Source organism: Dasypus novemcinctus, chromosome 7 (genome assembly GCF_030445035.2).
Source record: "Dasypus novemcinctus isolate mDasNov1 chromosome 7, mDasNov1.1.hap2, whole genome shotgun sequence".
Lineage (NCBI taxonomy): Eukaryota > Metazoa > Chordata > Mammalia > Cingulata > Dasypodidae > Dasypus > Dasypus novemcinctus.
The window spans coordinates 99,355,103-99,376,411 of NC_080679.1; positions in this window are offsets into that span (position 1 = coordinate 99,355,103).

A 21,309-nucleotide genomic window follows, 5' to 3' on the forward strand; every position below is an offset into this window, starting at 1 on the left:
TCACAAAGCTAGAAAGAAATGGAGATGGGATTTGAATGTGACTCCCCACACTAGACACTTACATAACGTATTGTCCTGCCTTCAACATTCTCTGCCCTTGATACTTTTACTGCTTCTTCTTTCTCAAAAATAATAACTTTCATCAAGATGATGTCTCACTTGCTTCCCACTGCTGAGACTGCCACACTGCCACCAGTTCAATGATGAATAAGTACTGTCCAGTCCAGTAGATGAATATTTCACACCTTCTTCTCTGTCCTCAAACCACAGCACATCCTCCCCTTTCTTGCTTTCAGCTGATGGCTTGCTTCTTATCCTTTTCAGTGTCTTTTGTTGGTTCCTCTGTTCTTCAGATTTCTAAATAATCGAGCTCCCCACACTCAGTCCTAGAAACTCTTCTCTGATGATTTCCACATCAATACACTAGTCTAGACCTTTCCTCCGAAATTCAGATTCGTATATTACTGCCTATTTGGCAGCTCTCTTTGTATTTACAATAGGCATCTCAGATCACAAGACCCAATGTAAGCCACTGCTATATCCCACCACAAAATCTCTTTCCCTGGCAGTTTCTTCTCTTACTCCATAAAAGGGAACACTATTTCATTGCTCAGATCCCCAAACTATGGAGTCATCCTTGACTTTTCTTCACACTTTACATCTAATCATAAATCTAGCTGCTTCTACCTGTAAAATATACCCAAATCCATGCCATATCATCTCTCAGCTTAATTTTGTAATGACTTCTTGAGGTCAAGAGTACTACTTGCTGCTCACTATATCCTTCTTTATCAGTACTAGAACCCGACTTTTACCTGGCACTTAGCCTACCTGAACAAAAGCTACACTTGCCAGGCTCCTTACATTGAAATGAGGCCACGTATTTAAACTCTGGTCCAAGGGATGTAAACACAAGTGATATTTGAGCTTTGAAGAAATACACCTAAAGGGAGGAAGTCTGCCTTTGTTCTGCCCCTTCCTTTTCCTGTTAGCTGGAATGTGGATGAAATAAAAATTAAAAAAAGAAGAGTGTCCATATGGGGAAGGGCAGAAGAACCTCATAAATTCATTTGCTCTCCAGGGTCAACACTGGAGGACTGGAATTTTGAAGGAGGTTATTGGTAAAAAGGGCAGGTATATGAGAACTTCCTCAACACCTATCTGTGCTCAAGGATTTACATACTGATGACTCATTTATTTCATTTTATTTATATCAGATAGTACAGTTAAAACTGATTTAGGACCAAGTTGGAGCAAATAAAACAGGTGAATATTCCTTAATCCATTGAGAATGGAGAGAGGAAGGGGAGATGGTGACGTTTCTATCTATCAGGAGCCATGATATGGTCTTTTTCATGTGTTCAAGTTTAGTTCTCACAATGACCCTGAGTGGGAGAGATTATTATCCACATTTTATATATGAGATTCTTGAGGTTTAGAAGGATTCCCTACAGATCATGGTGAAATGGCAGAGCTAGGGTTTGATCATGGAGACTGAGTGTAGATTTGCCGATTTATTCAACTGATAAGTATAGAGTAGTATACATTGTATTAGTTCTAATGCCCCTCATGGTTTTGAGCAGTAGAAATGCAGCCTCTACCCACTGATAGATCGTGACTCTTTAGTAATGACATTTTGGTAGCTAGCACAGGGCCTGGAAGATAGAGGGTGTTCAAGAAATGCTAATTGCCTTTCTTGTTTCTCCCTCCCCTTTCTAAGAAGGTTATGCAGGGACATTGTTGAATAATTGAAATACAACTGTATAAAAGGCTTGCCCTAGAAATGGTTCCTACAGTACTGATAGTTTGATTTAAATGTGTTTTGGCTGACTGTAAACCTGAGAAACAAATTATAAAGGGTGGTAAAACAACCCCAAGAATCATTATAACCATAGCTTTCAGATAAAAATGCATGGTATGGCTCATCTTCTGCTGGAAAAACCAGAACAGGAGCATTGTACATTTCTGTCTGGAGAGCACACCTCCAATATGGCCCAAATCTTTTGCTTGTCTTAACTTCAAATTATTAGCAAAGATGGAAGGCATTTACCCGTTGTCCTTTTGTAGGCAGCAGCAATGGAGCAACAATTTTCTCCCCTCTACTGGCTTTAATTAGTGCACTGTTCAGTCTGGCCTCCCAAGTTCCAGGGGCCAAATTCAACTATGTCACATTTATGACCAAATTTATTTTAGATTCCAATTTCTATCAACTTGTACAGCCTTGTAAAGAACGGTAACACAACAAATCCTGTTTCTAGTTGTGATTAACTCTGGAATTTTTAAAGGAACTCTATATTTTAATGATAAAGGAAAAAATTCCTTTTGGCAGCACTTAGGATACAGGGACTGTACTTGGGAAATACTCATTAACATTCAGTAATTTAAGAATCCTTAGTGCCTAATTATCAAAGTGAGTTTAATTACCACAGGCACCCACTCATTTAATTGGCTGGAAACACAAGAAGAAATTAAATGATACCAAAGCCAATCTGGCCCAGAAGTTTTCATTCCATAATTATTTATCGTAGTTATATAATAAATAAAAGGCCTTCATGGCAATTGACGCCAGTCCCTTGTGCTGAAAACAAGTCTGCAACCATGACAGCCGCTCAACATTCTCTGTCCTAATCAAGAATCTAATTAAAATTAAAAGGGCCATGCATTGTTATATACCACGTAGTGTAAATTGTAAATACTCTCCTGCTATTTGAGGACAACAGGAAAACTGGTTACATAACAAATCTGCCATAAGTCTAACCAATGGTCACTAGGAGGAAATGTGGCAGGTATTGGAGAATAGACTGTGAATAAGCAAATCCCTACAGTATTCTTATCGTTTCACTCTGCCTAGAAATACTGCTGTGTCATTGCTTTGCTCCTTCCCAAAGCCAAAGATTTTTCTGTGTCCTATTGTGGCTGTCACTGATGTCGCTGGCCAGAGCTGATTGCTGTGGCTCTTTCCCTTGGGAGGTCCGACAAAGATCACATGGGGAGGCATGTCCTGTTTACACAAAGAGGACCTCCTGTTCTACCCTTGTCATGTTTACTTCCCTAGTTAACTTCTTGGAAAACTGTGTGCCCTCTGGCAGGGAGCCCTCTGGGCAGTTTCATCTGCTTCTCATATTTTCAGCTCTTGAGGCATCATTAAGACCCACCACTCAGCAACCTTCAGAAGAGTGGGGAGCCCACCCTTTGAAAGAGGTGAGCACCTTAGAAACTATAATAAAAGTAATCTCAGGTTTAGAAGGAATATAGATAAGGTTGGCAATGAGGGTTAGCTATGGAAATGAAATCACCATGAATACCAGGTAGGAAATGGGGCTGACGGCATTTGTCTCACCACTGCGCCTGCTTTCTTTCAAAAATCTGTATTTTTTTCTTTTATATTTTCAGGTACATTTTCCCTCCCTTTTGTATTTATCTTTATAGTAAATTCAATGCCCAATGTTATTCATGTCTACTACAGCTCCCAGTAGATGCTCAGGAAATCTCAATTGGTTATGATTTACTACCTAGAGAGCTGTTGAAAGATACACTAATTTTTTTTCAAAGTGCTTTTCTGAGCTTTAACAAAAAGCCACAGTTGTGGAAAAGACATCAGCCACTTAAATCAATAGAAAATCGAGGATCACCTCCTTCCTGCTGCTTAATATGATAACACTGCCATGATTTCAATTCCTGAGACTCAATATTTACCAGAATAATGGAGTGCATCATTGTGGACCTGGTATTCATCCTGTGTTCTAGCTGGCAAGTCTTTTGATTTCTACAGTATTGAAGTCGATGGTGAGACTTACATTCTTTCGATCCCACTTTAAAAAACTTGGCAGTATCTTCTTTTCAAAGTGGTATGGCGGTATCAGAATAAGGCTGCTAAAACAGCCTGATTTTCTGGCATGAATCTGGTGTAAATCTTAACTACAAATGATTTTATATGCAGTATGTTGTCAAAGGATGCAGCCAAGTCTTTCCCATTATTGGTCAGGGAAGTAACACTTTTAACACAGTGACATCGCACCTCTGTTCTTAAGCGGTGATCCACTGCAGTCATTTATTTTGAATTATAGGTCTCCATGAACTCACATGCACACTTACATCCCATTTTGATGTAAGAACAACTTGGACTAATGTATTAGCAGAGATTTTAAAAAGCAAAGTAAATATTTCTATAACATTCTTGGATAAAGCGTTGTATAATCTGGTGCTAAACCCTTGATTTATAGTGCAAAAGAAAAGAAAAGCAGTGATGATCAAGAAGCCCATGACCAAGTTAGACCCAGTAAGTCTATCACTGGAAGTGTTTATTTGTATAATACAGCCAATTTCAGGGTCACAATGTGACCCTGCTACACCCAGACATTAAAATTTATTGTTATTGATCTTCATCTTCACTTTTAAAAGCATCTTAAAAGGTCCCTTGCTGAACAAAGAAAATACCATCTAAAAGAGTATCTTTGGACACCAAATTTGGGCGAGGTTGACTGGTCTCAGACTGTTCACCTTCCTTTGAGTGTCATATGCAACTATGTTTTCTGGATGCCAGAGCAGGTAGATATATTGCAGAGAAAGATTTTTTAAAATAAAGAAATAGAGAGAGAGAAAAAAATGAGACAGAAAAAGCCTGAGAGCAAGAGAACGAAAGTCCAAAAGGCTGGTGCATGCAGCAGGGTACAACAGTAAGTAAATTTGATGGCAGCAGACTTGGCCCAGTGGTTGGGGCGTCCGTCTACCACAAGGGAGGTCCGTGGTTCAAACCCGGGCCTCCTTGACCCATGTGGAGCTGGCCCATGTGCAGTGCTGATGCACGCAAGGAGTGCCCTGTCACGCAAGGGTGTCCCCCGCGTAGGGGAGCCCCATGCGCAAGGAGTGTGCCCCGTAAGGAGAGCCACCCAGCACGAAAGAATGTGCAGCCTGCCCAGAAATGGTGCTGCATACACGGAGAGCTGACTCAACAAGATGATGCAACAGAAAGAAACACAGATTCCCATGCCGCTGACAACAACAGAAGCGGACAAAGAAGACGACGCAACAAATAGACACAGAGAACAGACAACTGGGGTGGGGGTGGGGAAGGGGAGAGAAATAAAAATAAATTAATTAATTAATTAAAAAAAACAGTAAGTAAATTCATTAATTACACCTTCCTACATGGATTGAGTAAACTCTTTGTTTACTAAGAGTCAATGGTGCCCACCCCCCAGGCTATAGACAATGATAAACATCAACAAAGGTAACTATGTCTGCCATAGCATGAGCATGTTTAAATTTCAAAGTTTATTTATATGTCCCACCACAGAACAAAGTTAAGGCACTATATTTATTAGAACACTAAAGTATAAAGCATAGCCATTGGGATATAACTTCATAAAAGAAGAAGTAAATATTTAGAGAAAAAATTTGTTCTTTCCCAGCTATCATCTAGTTCCTTGAAATGTGTGTGTCTTGTTTCAGGTCATCAGATTAAATTCATGTGTAGCCACCAAGAAAGTATATGTATAAAATGATGTGGGTTTTATGTCTTATTTATAGCAAATTATTACAAATGTATGTGACAATAATAATTATAGTGAATATATATTGAACATTTGCTGTGTCCCAGTAAGTATTCCTACTTATAGAAGATTCAATAGACAAGTTTGGTTTTGTTTTGTTCTTTTGGGCCTCCCGTTGTGATGGTTAGGTTATGTCTTATTGTTTTTACTTAGAGACTAAGTATGGTTTAAGGTGATTTGTTTGGCTGCCAAGTTAACAAGGGGTGGACTGATGGTTAGGCTAATGTGTCAACTGGCCAGGTAGTGGTGTTCAGTTGTTTGGTCAAGCAAGCACTGGACTAATTGTAATATGAGGGCATTTCATGGACTTTAACCATCAGTGAGTTGATTGCATACTGGCTGGTTACATCTACAATCAACTGAGGAGACTGCTGTCAGTAATGAGTGACATTTCATCCAATCATTTGAAGGTCTTAAAAGGAAAAGTGATTTCATCATTCAGAGAGAGCATTCCCATCTCTGCTTTGGACAGCCAGCATCTCTGAGGGAACTCAGAGGACCTTCACTGGAGCCCCTACCTTGCAGCTGGCCCTGCAGAATTTGGACTTCTGCATCCCTTGGTCGCGTGAGACAATTTTATAAAATCACATATTATTTACAGATTTATCCTGAAGGTTCTGTTTCCTTAGAGAACCCTGACTAATACACCCATTATCCTTTAAAAATATTTTAGTATCTTTTCCTGCCTCTGATGGAGTAGGCAGACAGGACCATGACTTTTTCTCCTAATGTCCTAAGTTCATTTTAGGTTGTTATAAATATTTCCATATAAAAAATTTAGAAAATCCATCACAAAATAACAACCAAACTCACCATATGATTAACAGCAGAACTTTCCCCCCCTACTTCTACTCACATCTGCAAATCCACAGTGGGAAATACATGTGGCTGGCATCTCTCCTTTCTGCCCTGGCTCTTATTCCCTCCTCTGTGTCCCAGGCACCCACCCATCCACCCAGTTTGTTAACCAGTTCTATTCTTTTGAGGATAGAACAAGGAGGGTGGGGCAAGATAAAGGGGTAGGAAACATCTTCCTTGAACAGCCTTCTTTGTCTGACAAATGTTGAAAAGTTGGCCATTTCTCTCTGGAACACTTTCTTGATTCTTCAAAATTCCATGGCAGAGGCTGGATGGACCCACCCGGCTGCAGCAACCTTGAGCCAACCGTGCATCGCTATAGTGGGTGGTCACATGTGACTCCTTACTGGGCCTTAAACTCATAGATGCTCCTCCAGCCTTAGCAGCTGTGGCCCCACCCCTTGCAGGCAAGTCTATTTCCTTCACATTCTGGTCTATGGGGAATGTGACTGTGTCTTGCCCTAAAGACTGGCCTGCAGGCTGCCCCTGACCCAGCAGCACCATCCTGGCTCTGCTAGTCAAGCTGTGAGCCATCTCTTTTCAGTCTTCCCTGCAGATTTCAAGAGCAGGAGTCAGATCCCAGCCTCCCCAGAGAATAGATACAAGGTCCAAAGTGGTCCCATTGGAGCCCTCTCTGGTGTCAAAGTTAAAGCAGAGGGGGTTTCTTTGGAAAGGAATAGAAAAAGCAAAAGCACAACATAATGTTTGTAACCAGCAGTACTCTTAAGTGGGTATAACAGTGCTTTAAAGGGAAAGGCTATGGTCATGTATATTACTAGAAAGAAAGTTAAAAAATGTGACATGAGACTGTATAACTTAGTAAAACCGCATGTGAAATATGAATATGGGTAAAGTTGCATATGTAAGACTGTTTTTCTTTGAAACCGAACTACTATATGTTAATACTACAAAATGTTAATATCAGACAAATAAAACCATTATGCTAAGTAAAAGACACAAAGCACCACATATTGTATGATGCCATTTATATAAAATGTAAATATAAATCAATTTATAAAGATAGAAAGAGATTAGTGGTTATGTAAGTCTATGAAAGGATAGAGGGATTGAGAGGTAACTGCTAAGGGGTATGGAGTTTTTCCTTTTGGAGTAATGAAATTGTTCTAAAATTTTTTGTGGTGATGAATGCACAATATTGTGATTATACTAAAGGTCATTGATTATATACTTTGAATTGATTGCGAGGTATGTGAATATATCTCAATAAAACTGCTTAAAAATACATAAATGTGCAAGATTGCCAGAAATAGCAATTATGCATGGCAGGGGAAGCATAGAGAGACTGAGAGGTGAAGAATTTTCATATTTGTCTATTTTTGTTTATTATTATTATTATTGAAATAATGAAAATGTTCTAATAATGATTGAAGTGATGAATGCACAACTATTTAATTATACCAAATACCATTGATTGTACACTGTGGATGAATTTTATGCTTTATTATTATATGTCAATAAAATTGGATTTAAAAAAAAATAAGCAGAGGGGTTAAAAGATGACAAGACCACATGCCCACCCACCCATGTCAAGAGGAAGGGCAGCTCTCTCTGAATAAATTTCTACATGAATGGATCCTCTCTTTCTTCTCTCGACATTTTATCACTTCAAAGAGGCCTGGAGCTCTAAGTTGTGTGGCAGATTTGTTGCATTTTTCTTTGTAATTCTTGATTTCAACTTCATGGTCACCTTGTTAGCTCTATCCATCAGACACCTCAGTTAAAAGAGACATGAGGAGTCACATTTGAATTTCTTGCTGAGTTTCTTGCACTGTTTTAAATACTAAACAGGAATCGTCCCATTTCATCCCGGCAACAACCTCATGAGGCTGATACTTTCTTATTCCCATTTTACATATGAACTTAGCCAGACATATTAAACAGCCTAGCCTGGGTCACCTGGCTAGTGTCAGAGCTGAGCTGCAGACCTGGCAGGTCTGATTACGACACTCACGATCCTAACCGTTGTGACCTAATGGCAGTCACTGAACGTTGGCTTGGCCCTCTTCCAAACGTCACACTCATTATAAAGTTTAACACTTACTTAACCTGTTAAGGAGAAGAGAGCTGCACATTTTGACTTTCAAAATCAATGTTTTATAAGTCTTAGGCACCGGCACTTACCTCCAGAGAATCTCTTGAGAATCTGCTGGGAGGTCAGGGCTCTGGTCAGTGTGGAGGGCCTTGAGAGAGGCATGATCTTGAGATGGTAAACCAGGACTCTGAGTTGGAAGAGGAAGGCAGAATTTTACTTGGATTCCATCTATCTTAATTCCTCTAAAGCTAACCTCAGAAAGGCGGTTCATATGGAAAAGCATTGTAGGAAGTCACATTTTGTTGCATGAATCCATGGAGTTAATAGGGAAGGTTCCTTTCCCCGAAGCCCTATTCTCCACAGGCTTTCGCATGATTAATATCCTAGAGCCACAGATAATGTTCTCTTGGCTTAAGACTCTGTTGGCCTTTAAAATGTAAATGCCTCTAAGAGAGTTAACACTTCCAGGCTAGTCTTCCTTTATTCTTTTAGTTGTAAAGGTTCATCAGCTTAATTATAGAAAGCAGGTGAGCAGGAGGAAAATTCAAGATTAAGAGGAAAGCAAGAATGCTTTCACCAAATCTGAACTGCATCAAAGACCAAATTTGCCCACTCCAGAGTTCCACAGACGTGTACATCAGCTTTTTAAAGCTATGTGAACTGCTATCAGTACCTGGTATGGGGGATTCCAAAGATCCTGCAAAGCACCGCTGCAGATGAAATAAATAGTTCTTAGCCTTATTTGTGGCAGGAAGGAAAAACTGGTCTAAGTTGGCTGACTTTTGGGCAGATTTCCCTGTGAGGGCAGGAAGAAAGACATGTAATGACTAATAGGGCTTTTGATTAATAACAGCACCCAGGATACTGACAAAGAGGGGATTTAAATTTCTCCATCTAATGAAGTAACAGAGATTTCCATCTTTCCCCTGATGCAAGGAATAGAACAGATTGAGATCCGATTGTTGTAGTGTGGAGCCATGGGAGGGGGGCTGTTATTGAAGGAATGAGGTCAGAGAAGGGAAAAGTTCTTGTTTAAAAGGGAGTAGATCCCAGCAAAAGGATCCAGGCCAGACAGATGAGAGCAAGAGAACGAGAATGTGGTTGATAATCGAGTGCAAATTGCCTCGTTTGTTGTGGCGTGATTATACCTTTCTGTAGCTCTCATATCTTGAATGGAAGTCTTAGGCACAACTGTTATTTTATTAGTGATATTTTAGCCAATAAAGGGGAGGAACTTACGTTTATACATTGATCGATTTAGATGGATTGACAGCAACCACAAAGGCAAGGAGAGGAGGGGGGAAAGGAGAAGCATCAGGACAGAAGATTCTCAGGAATCTTCAGGATCTTAGGGAAAGGGCTGGGCATACTGCTGACAGGGAGGGGTGTTTCAGAGGACTTGAGAATTTCCTTTGGCTTTCAAAGGAAAGGATGACCATGGATTGCAAAGCATAGAGGCATCCAAGTGACCTGCATGTACTACTGTTTTTCAAATATGAAAAGGCAACCACACTTGGTCAAATTCAAACAATAGTAATTCAAAACATTATTGAATTCAGAGAAGTTTTTGATTACTTTATATTTTTCTAAACTGAGGACACTGCAAGCATGTAAGAGATGACAACAATTATTCATGTTAAAAAGAAGTCTGCTTGAAAGGGTGAAAACCACCGAGCAAAGTCAAGTGCGCAAAATGGTTCCCATACAACTACAAGAAGACTTTGTGAAAGGAACTGGATTGAAAATCAATAGGAAGGTATGGTTTTCCCTTGAACAGGATGTCATCTCCCACAGTAAGTTGCTAAAAATCATGTGTCTTCTCAGTACTTACATTTTAAGAACCATTGCATCTCCCTTCCCCACCCTATCTTGCTTCAGGCCTTGAAAAAAAAATGTTGGAGACAAGAAAAATGTGTTAATCCAGTTCTCTTGTTTTCCATTGTCCCCTCTTAAAATTTTCTTGCCTAAAAAGGCTGCTTAACTCAGAGTCTCATTTATTATCTCCCCCACCCCCACCCCCCAGTGACAACTATCCCATCAAGGTCAGCCTCCCTGAGGAAGGCTGAGAGAACATATACCATACACATGTGTCAAATTATTCTGCGGGCTGAGAAATTAACTAAAAATGAGTAATATGCTCTCAATTTAGACCTGGCAGGGGAAATTGCACTTTCATCCCCAAATTGGAATCAGATTCGCTCCACTGGGACGTCTGCTTTTGGCATAGCCTATTAACAAGGCGAACTTGATTCCTCAAGGTATCATAACAAACTGGGTTCAAATAATAGCTCACGTGGTTCAGCGGGAGAGGCAACACTGAAGATAAAGCTCATGTGAGAGCCCTGGATTTTTCTTTTATCACCAAACAAACGAGCATCAACAGAGCCTTAACTAAAACCAGTGCACTTTGTTTTTAATGCTCAGTTTACACTCTCTGGAGACTTGGTGGGCAGAGTTTCATCTCAGAGAAAGAAACTCCTTTTCTGTATGATTAAAGGTATCGGCAACAAAGCATATTATTGAGTGACCCTTAATTTTTCTACTTTTTATTCTAAGGTATGATTTCTCTATTTCTCTAGTCTCCAATCATTTTCTTACTAGAGAGAGATGAGTGAGGATAGGAAGAAAGAGAGAAGGAATAGAGAATATATCAGTGACATGGCCATTTAACATCTTTTTAAAGTCTGTTATTGAATTTTAAAAGTACATTTTCCTTAAGTAGACTCCAACACTTGTTGAGGAGTGGTTTAATTTTGCTTGTTTTATGTTCGTCGATCACAGTGATATTACAGTCTTTCTCAACCTTGACTGCACACCAGAAACACCTGGAGAGCTTTTTAATAATATCAATGTTCAGGGTCCACTGAAAATCCATTAAGTCAACATCTCTGGGGTAAGTGCAGACCTGCTTGGGCCCTGAGGGCTCCCAGGTGATTCTAGTATGCAGGCAGGTTGAGGTTAGTGAGCGCTAACCTTACCTGGAGTGGGAGTCTTTGCTCTTTTAAGGAACCTTTAAATCATTTTAATGACCACACAATTCCCATGAAAACACTTCATATATTTAACAATTTTCCTATAATAAACTTCATTAACATATTCAGTATTTATTGAGTAAAGCTTCTGTTGAAAACAAGCAAACAAAAATTCAATAAATTATTTGTCTCTCTCATGCCACTCAGAAATGGTCCCTGAAATACCTGTTGACTGAAATCCCAAGAGGCACCCTTAGATATATGGCAGATTGCTGCATTTATACCTTTAGTATGCTTTATTTTTGAAAGAAGGGGAAACAAAAAGTAAATGAAAGTTTTCTTTCCTTGATAGAGCACTTCTGGGAACAGAATGGATCAAATTTTATTTAAAGGACGTTTTATTGTGATCAAAATGATAAAAAAAAGTTCAAAGGTGTATCAATTAAAAATAATTGAAACCAATTTTTAGGTTTGCCTGAGACTGTCTTTGGCATAATGAGATTTACAAAAGAAGTACAAGGCAAACTCCTGGCTTTCTAGTTGTTTGTTAATTCCCCAGAGAGATCAACTTGGGTTTCTCATATGAAATTTGGAAATATAAAACTTATTTCCAAGTTATAAAACTTATTTCTTAAGGGAATTGTAAGCAGGAAATGACATAATGGCAGAAAAATTGATCTGTAGGTTGCAATTTACCATTCTGGTATGTGGTGTTTTATTATTATTCCACCCTATTAATCTTGAAATTTCATATGCAAATGAATATTGCAGTTGGGAAATAATGTGAATATAATCACTAATTGTGACTTTTATGAAACCATTATTAAATACTTGACTTCTTGTAACGTACTTTATATGATCTCATGTAACCTTCACGACAACCCAGTGAAGAATGTACAGTTGTTATCACCATTTTACAGATCCAGAAATGTAATCTTATGGGTCACAAGTCTCCCAGCAAGCTCAAGTGATGATTTCCCCAAGATAGGAATATACTTAAATTCTTTCTACAAAGATTGGCCTAAGGTTCCAGTCTGATTTGCTTCTCTCTATTTCCTTGGATATTCTCCTAACCATGCAACTTCACTTACATGTTTATGTAAAACAAAAAGCTAGGGACTGCCCTTTCCTCTACCAGAGTATTGCACCTCAGGCATGTGGGATTCAAGCTCCTGATGACAATCATTCTCTCTACAGCCTTTCCTTAAACTCTATCAGCCTCTTAAAAATGAACTAAACACCCTCTTTTCATAGATCAATTATATGATACATGTGCCATTCCAATTTAGAAAGTAAACTCTAGCTGTAGGGTTTAACGATTCCTCAACTAAGTTCTGACTCATTTTCTGTTTGCATTTCAATTTAGGTGGAAGCGTGGTGATGTTGCCAGGATTATTTTGGGGATGTGCAATTGTACTATGTGGAGGTAAATCTCGGGGAAGGGTAGGCAGGGAAGAAGAGCGAATGGGATCTGAATGCTGTTGCAACATAGATGACATATCCACCAGGTAGCCAAACCCATCTTAGAGGAGAGTGAATTGTGCTAAGCCCCAGCAGGACGGGCTGGTCAACACATAGAAGCAGACACCTTGCCACCATGTGCTCTTTTCTTTAAAATGCCATCTTTGACTTGCCTCTGTTTTCCAGATTTTAATGGTCTTCATGGAGTTTAACCACTTTTGGAAATAGTTTGTTGGCCTGTGTCTCAGGTGCAATATATATGGGGAGTCAGCTGGGAACAGCTGAAAAATATATCCATCTTGATGCTGTTCAGGAATTTAGTTTGGGTCTCATTTAGGCTTATATATAATTTCAAAGTTACTTTATCAAAGCATTTAAGGGATGCAAACTTTACCTTTTAACTCCTAAAGTATGGGGAATGGTTTTAGTAGACTTCCGCACTTTGTTTAGGATATCATGATAAATATCTTGCTTAAGTTTGCAAAAGCTTTGAGAGCAGGATTGAGGATAAAACTATGATATTTATTCAGTCTTTTCCTATATCCTCTGCCTAAACCACTCCAGGTCCTGGGGATTTCTTGGCAGAAGCAGTATCATGAATGTTCAATTTATTGGCATTGAGGGCAACAATATGAAACAGTCAGGATCTGCCCAAACAAAGATCTGATTATGTCTGTTTATCAGAAATGACTTACTAAGCGATTCTTTGCATTTGTAAAGAACTCGCCTTTGGCTAGGAGGGTGTAAGTATTTAAGGGGGAAGAATATTAACCATATGGAAAATAGCAAGCAGAAGACTGCTGAGCCAGACAAACCATCACAAGCTATATTGATTGTGCCATGGGTACAAGCCTTACAGAAGACAAATGTTTTCAGATGTATTGTGTTTAGCCTAAACCATGTCTGTGTTCTGCACAGCCTCCTGGGGCTGGCTGGCTCAGCCTGAGTCAAGCAGCCTGGATTTGAGAAGTTTCTCTCTAATCAGTTCGGTAGTGCAGTGTCTTGTCACATCTATGTTGATGTCAGTAGGTCTGCTGTATAGGACTCCAGTAAAGGTCATTGAGTCCAGACGGAGAAAACCTGACTTCTAGTCCTGCCCTTTCCCTAATCTGTGACTTTGGACCAGTCCCTTAACTTCTCTGCAGTTTAATAATCTGGAAAACAAAAATATCAGTAACAATGTCTTCTCATAGGGTTTAGGACAGACTCAAATGAGACCATGTAAAATGTCGTTTGGAAATGGCAAAGTGCGGCATGTTAACTCCTAGACTTAGACCTTTACACACTCATCTGGATTCCAACCCATCCCAGGCTCCACTGTGCAGCCTCCGGACAGGATGCAGGTCGGTGGCAAAGCTAAAAGCCACATTCTTCAGAGAGCCCTGACACCAAAGCATAGGTTAGAATTTATTGAGTTTTTGCATTATAGGCTCTTTCTTTTCCAGAATCTTGTAGTTCAGTTTAAAATGCTTTGGCTCAGAGTTTAGCTAACAGGCTGGAAACCAGAGCAGGAAAGATAATTTGAAAGAACCACATAAAAACATACACATTTCTTCCAGGTGCATTAGGATGTTTTAGGCTTCTAAAGCTTCTATGGATCCTTTTCTTTTCTACCCAGTTTCCCACCCCCCACCATTTTCTAAAATTTGTGTTTCAAAATATTTACAATATTTAAAAATTTTTCACATTTAAGAAAGAAAGTATAATGAATAAAAGTTTAGAAAATAAAAATAGAAACAACCACACAGCTTAATACAAAGACTGCCACCAATGTGTGTTTTCAGCTCCCTGGTGTATTTCCTTGCAATCATAACCACTTACTTTCCTTCCTGAATTTTATAGTAATCACTTTCTTACTCTCTTTTATACTTTTGCTACCCAAGTATGCATCTCCAAATGATCTAATTTAGTTTTGCCATTTTCAGAATTTTATATAAATGGAATCAAACTGCATATGTTTTCCTTGTCTTGCCTTTAAAAAAAAACAACAAAAAACCAAAACATTATGATTGGAAGGTTCATTCAGTTGGTTGCATGAACCTATATTTTACTATTATTCACTGTAGCATAACATTTCATTTGTAAGTACACAGCACATTTCATATATTGCTATCCTGTTGTTGGACATTTGTATTATTTCCACTTTGGGGCTCTTAGGAACAATGATGTTTAGAAAAGTTCCTAAACTTGTCGTTATGGCAAGCGTTTCTCCACTTTGCACTGGTTGCACTTGTTCAGGGGGTATGCACTTCTTCTGCTTTACAAGATGACCCCAGATTGTTTTCCAAAAGAGTTGCTCCAATTTACAATTTTACCAGCCCTTGTTTTTTCTCTACATGGTATTACTTAGTGCTTTGTTTTCACCTTAAACTAGATTTATGGAAAAAGAAAGTACTCTAATTTCTGTGCCTTTTCCCTCTGCCATAGCTTTGAGGTGTGGTCTAAAATAAACAGTGTTAGTCCGTTATCTGGGTGGGTTACAGGATGGGTCTGTGTATTTCGTTTTCTAGGGCTTCTGTAACAAATTACCATAAACTGGGCTGCTTAACCCAACAAAACTTGGTTCTCTTACAGTTCTGGAGTCCAGAAGTTTGAAATCCAGGGGTTGGCAGGGCCACGCTCCTTCTGAGGCCTCCAGAGAAGAGCCTTCCTTGCTTTTTCCTAGCTTGGGTGGCTCTCAGCAATCCTTCGCCTTCCTTGGCTTGCAGCCGTGTCGCTCCAGTTTCTGTCTCTGTCTTCACATGGCTTCTTCTCCGTATCTCTATGTGTCTTCTCCTCTTCCTATATGGACCCTGTCATTAATTTCATCTCAAGATCCTCAACTAATTGCATCTACAAAAAACTTATTTCCAAATCAGATCACAGTCACAGGAACCAGGACCTGAACATGACTATTTGGACAACACAATCCAAACCACTATAGCTTACATTGAGGAAGGAAAGAAAAGGGGAGGAGAAAAGGTATTAGTTTGTGAAACAATTACTACACATGCTCTAAGACTTGCATTGTCCACAGGAGTGCAATTAATGAGATACCTACTCAAAATAACGTAACTGCTTTTTAAAAATATATGTCCTTTGCTCCCATGAGGTTGCTTTTACAGAAAGGTGCATGCAGGCAGTCAGGGTTCTGAGGTCACCTCAGACATGTGGGCTCTATCTTTGCTCCTGAATGCTTTATTGACCATATGATCCAGACATCAGAAAAAGATGCAGTTGTCCAGAAAGGATCCATTTTCCCCAGAGTCACTTGCTCTGTTTGGGTTAGGTTCTTACTTTAGATACAATAAAAACAAAAGTTTTCAGAAGTGCAGACACATCCTCTCTACATAAGATTTTTCCTTTTACCAAACACCTGGATCTGCCTGCTTGGTGATTTGGCAGGGACTGACCTGACTCCTGAGGCAAGAGCATCTCATGGTTTCAGGCTCTGAGCAGACAGCTCCACTGAGCAAACCACCCCTGCCCATGACCCACCAGATGCCTTGTGTGATACCTTTAACGAGAGTGCTGACTGTGGGTTCCACTGAATGAGTCTGGGTGTTCTGCTGAAACCCAAACATCTCTAATGGGGAGGGACTGGTTAAGGAAGAGGGCATTAAAGAATTTTCAGACAGTTCTACTTGAAAAATTGGCTTATTGGATAATAACTTACTGTTTATCTGTCAGAGTTCTGAGATGTTAACCTCTGAAGCCACAGCTTTATTGGGAACAAGGAGTATTGGGAGGTGGTAAGAAAGTCTTGGATCAGATGATGCACCTGGTCAAAAGACACTTCTTCACAGGGACATAGGAACCTTTAAAGACAGTCTCAGCTGGTAAGACACCATTTCTAGCAATTAGCATACAAGTTAGCTTTCTTTTGAATCTCCCTTCTGGTACTTACCAGCGAGTTCTAAATCTTGACTGCTATCACTTACTCCAAATCTAGTGAATGTTCCTTTCAGTACTTAGTAACTTCTTTTTAAATAGCAGGTAAATACTTCTTAAAAAACAAACAAAATGAAACAAAACAAAAACTTGTTGAGGTAGAATTTATGTACCATAACTGGAATCAATTTAAAAAGTAAAATTATTTGAGTTTTGACAGATGTATACAAGCAGCAAACCATCTCACTAAAATAAGAGAGAGAATATTTTTATCACCCTCTCCCTAATAATATGTCCTCTTTTCCCTTTAAGATCCAGTCTACACACCACCTTAAGCATCAGATAACCACTAATCTGCTTTCTGTCATTATTGATCAACTGGCATTTCCTAAATTTTATATGAATGGAAAAAATATAGTATGCCCTCTTTCGTGACTGTTTCTTTCAATCAGCATAAACATTTGTATACAAATTGTTATGTAACCATATGTTTTCATTTCTACTTAGGAGGAGAATGGGTTGGTTATATGATAGGTATATGTTTAACTTTAGTAGAATCTGTCAAACATTTTTTCAAATTGATTTTCCCATTTTGTATTCCCAGCACCAATAAATGAAAATTCCAGTTGTACCATATTCCCACCAAGATTTGATATTTCAGTCTTTAATATTAGCTATTCCATAATATATGCAGTGGTATCTCATTGCAATTTTCATTTTAATTTTCCTGATAACTAATGATGTCGAACACTTCTCAAGTACTTATTGACATTATATGTTTTTTTGTGAAACATCTCTTCAAATCTTTTTCTCATCTATTAATTAGGTTGTTTGTCTGTCCTACTATTGATTTGTAAGATATATTCAAGTATTCACTATACAAGTTCTGTGTCCGATATATGTGCTATAAATATTTTCTCCTATTCTGTGACCTGTCTTTCATTTTTGTAATGGTGTCATATAAAGAGCAAAGATTTTGAATTTTGATAAAGTCAAATTTATCAATTACTTATATTTATGATTTGTGCTTTCTGTGCCCTATCTAAAAATCTTTGTCTATCCCAGGGTTATAAATATATTTTTCTTATATTAATATATACATTTTTCCAGAAGTTTTACAGTTAAGTTTTACCTTTAGGTCTGTCTTTTTCAAGTTGATTTTTTAATATGCTGTGTAGTAAGGGGTGATGATTTTTTTCCATACAGATATCCAACTGTTCCAGTGCAACTTGTTTAAAAGATTTTCCAAAGTTGTTTTGGATACTTTTTTGAAAATCAGTTGATGGCAAATACATAGGTCTACTTTTAGACTCTCATTCTGTTCCATTGAACTATACATTTTTCACCATATATACTCTCTTAATTGCAATAATTTTATAATAAGTCTTGAAATATAGCAGGCTATGTCTTCTAACATTATTCTTTTAAAAATTACTTTAGCTCCTCTTGGTCATTTGCATTTCCATTTAAAGTTTAGAATCAGTTCATCAATTTCTACAAAATATCTGTAGACATTTTGAGATTACACTGATTGAGATTATATTGAGCCTATAAATCATTTTGAGAATCATATCATCTGCAATAAAGAGAATTTTATTTCTTCTTTTCCAAATGGTATGTACCTTTTATTTCTTTTTCTTTCCTAATTGCAATGGCTAGGACTTTGTAGTAAAACTGTTGAACAGAAGTTGTTAAAATTGACATCCTTATCTTGTTCCCAATCTTTGGGAATAACATTCAGCATTTTGTCATTAAGGATGATGTTATATTTGTTTTGTTTTGTTTTATCATAGATGCCTTTTACCATTAACCAATACCCTGTGGAAGACAACTTTATCAATGTGGACTCCACTCATTTCCAAAATTTCTTAGGTCAGCACCCTTTCCCCTATCCCCTTCAGTGATACTTTACATATAATTGTAATAGAGTTAGATTCTTTTGTCCCATTCTACATTCCATTTTGAGGTCTTTCAATCTCAATGACATTTTAAAGATTTGCATACATTAAGGTTCATTCTTTTTGCTGTAAAGTTTAATGGGTTTGACAAATGAATAGTGTCATATACCACCACTACAGTATTACACAGAATAGTTTCACTTACTAAAAATTCCCACACATCCGCTTTTCAACCCTGTTCCCCTGGGACCCTGGCACAATCCTTCTACATCAGAGGAAAGTCAGGCCAGATCTCCAAATAGATGAAGTTCTTTCTACAATGGAAAGATTTGTATGTAAGGTTTGGAGCAGCCTTTCAACACTGATAAATTTGGAGGATACAGTCTTTCTTAATGAAAACATTAAGATGTCCAGATATCTACTATGAGTCCTACTTGCGTTAGCCCTAAGTAGAGGAAACCAATCAGATTAACCCCAGAGTTGGGGTCACTTTTGAAGGACAATGATCAAATAAAAAAGTTCTTTGAGCAAAGGAAGGATTGTTAGGCAAGGCATCAAATCAGGTGTCTTCAGGCCAGGCTCTGAAAACAGAAATGACCAAGAAAACCAGGGAGAGAATAGCTCTGACAACTTGAATAAAATGGACAAATTCCTTTAAAAACATAAATTACTGAGAACAACATAAAAAGAAAAAGAAAATAGCATCAGGATAATGCTAGATATGTCATTCCACACTTTTTTTTCCACTAACACAATGAGCATCTTTTCCTATAATTCTATACAAATCTAATTCATTCCTCTTAATGACAGCAGGGTTTTATCATGTTAATGTGTCATTAGTTTTTAATCCCTGTTGATGGGCTCTTTGATTGTATCCAGTCTTAATCTTTTATGAACAGTGCTACAATGAGCATCCCATGTGTGTGAAGATGTGGTCACACATCACACACACAATTACACACATGCATATTTATATAATTTTTTCATATATATTCAGGGAGAGTAAACAGCGAACTTTATATTTGAGTAAGTGTGTATGCAGTAAAGTTCTTGGTTAAAAAGCCATGTTTTATTTTATATTTTGATAGATATTGGCAAATTTTTCTATAGTAAAATCATACCAAATTATTATCCAATCTACAATGTGAGAGACCCATGTTTCCCAGATCTTTGATTGTACAAGGAAACTAAAACCTCTAGTTTTTTGCATTTCTGAGAAGTGAAACATGATATTTCTTTAATGTTTGAGTTTTCATGAATGAATCAGACTAAGCATCTTTCTTAAGATAAATGGCCATTTGTATCGATTTCTGTACATTGCTTCTTCACATTTTTTGTTTTTCTACTGGTTTGTAACTTGTGTTTCTATTAGGTTGATTTGAATAAGATATTTATAAATGGAAAGATATAGCATTTTGTCACCCATAAATTTGGCAAAGATTTTTTTTCCTTGATCTCTTGAGCTCACTTGTGTTTTTGTACTGAGGTTTTTAATTTTTGTATTATATACAATCATAGAAAAAATTTGTTTTACTTAATCGTATAATCATATACCTTCTAAGGAGAATCATCTTATTTTTTCTTTAAAGTTATGGCTCAATATATAGGTGAAAAATTCTGCCTGCATTCAAAAAATAGTTGTGTAGTGAAGATTTTAATCTTACCCAAAAAGACGCCTGGGCTTTACCGTTGGCTTCTGGGAGGTAAACTCTAAATTCTTGCAATGGGGTAGTTGATGGGAGTGTCTTTGTTTGTCTGTGGACCTTGGGCCAGCCAGATAGTAATAATGTCATTTAGTGGGGAGGCCTTGGGTCATGTAGCTCAACCTCCTGAGGGACTGAAAACTGAGATTAACCACAAGGCAGTCAAATGTTCTGACATCATGAGCTACCAATAAAGACTCTGGACACCAAGGCTTGGGTGAACTTCTCTGGTTGGCAATGCTCTGTATATATTGTTGCGCATTAATACTGGGAAGTAATGTCATCATGACTCCATGGGGAGAGGACAACAGAAGCTCCATGCTCAGTACTTTTACTAGACTCTGTCTTGTGTGCTGCTTCTCTTGCCTGATTTTAATCTGCACCATTTTCCTGTGATTAACCATAACTGGGAGTTTAATAGCTTTCAGTAGGTTCAGTAAGTCCTTCTAGAAAATTATTGCCCTGAGGGTCATATTGAGAATGAACAAACTTGCAACTGGTCTCAGAAGTGAGGGTGGTCTTGTGTGGACTTGTTAGAAAGAAAGCTATACCTAAAAGAGAATGAACGCTCACCCAATTGTGGAGAAAAAAAGAAATTATTCACGATCTTGCAAGAACAGGCATGCAACCTGTGTAACTGGCCAGCACACCACATGGCAGAACACAGCAGAATTTATTACTTAAGCCTGGCATGCAGATCTCTCCCATTTCCCCATTGGCTGGGTACTCCAGAGGTTATAGCCTATCCAAGAGATCTAACTAACCCACCCAAGTCTCCCCTGCTGGATTTTTACCCATATAAGGAGTTGGTGCCACCTTTCAAACTTGGTCCCACTTTCAAACTTGGCACCAAGAGCTGTTAGAGCCTTTTCTGCTCCTTCCATTAATTGCAGAGCTGGTTTTAGCTAGTTCCCCTATTAGAATGTGGGTGGCTAATGCAAT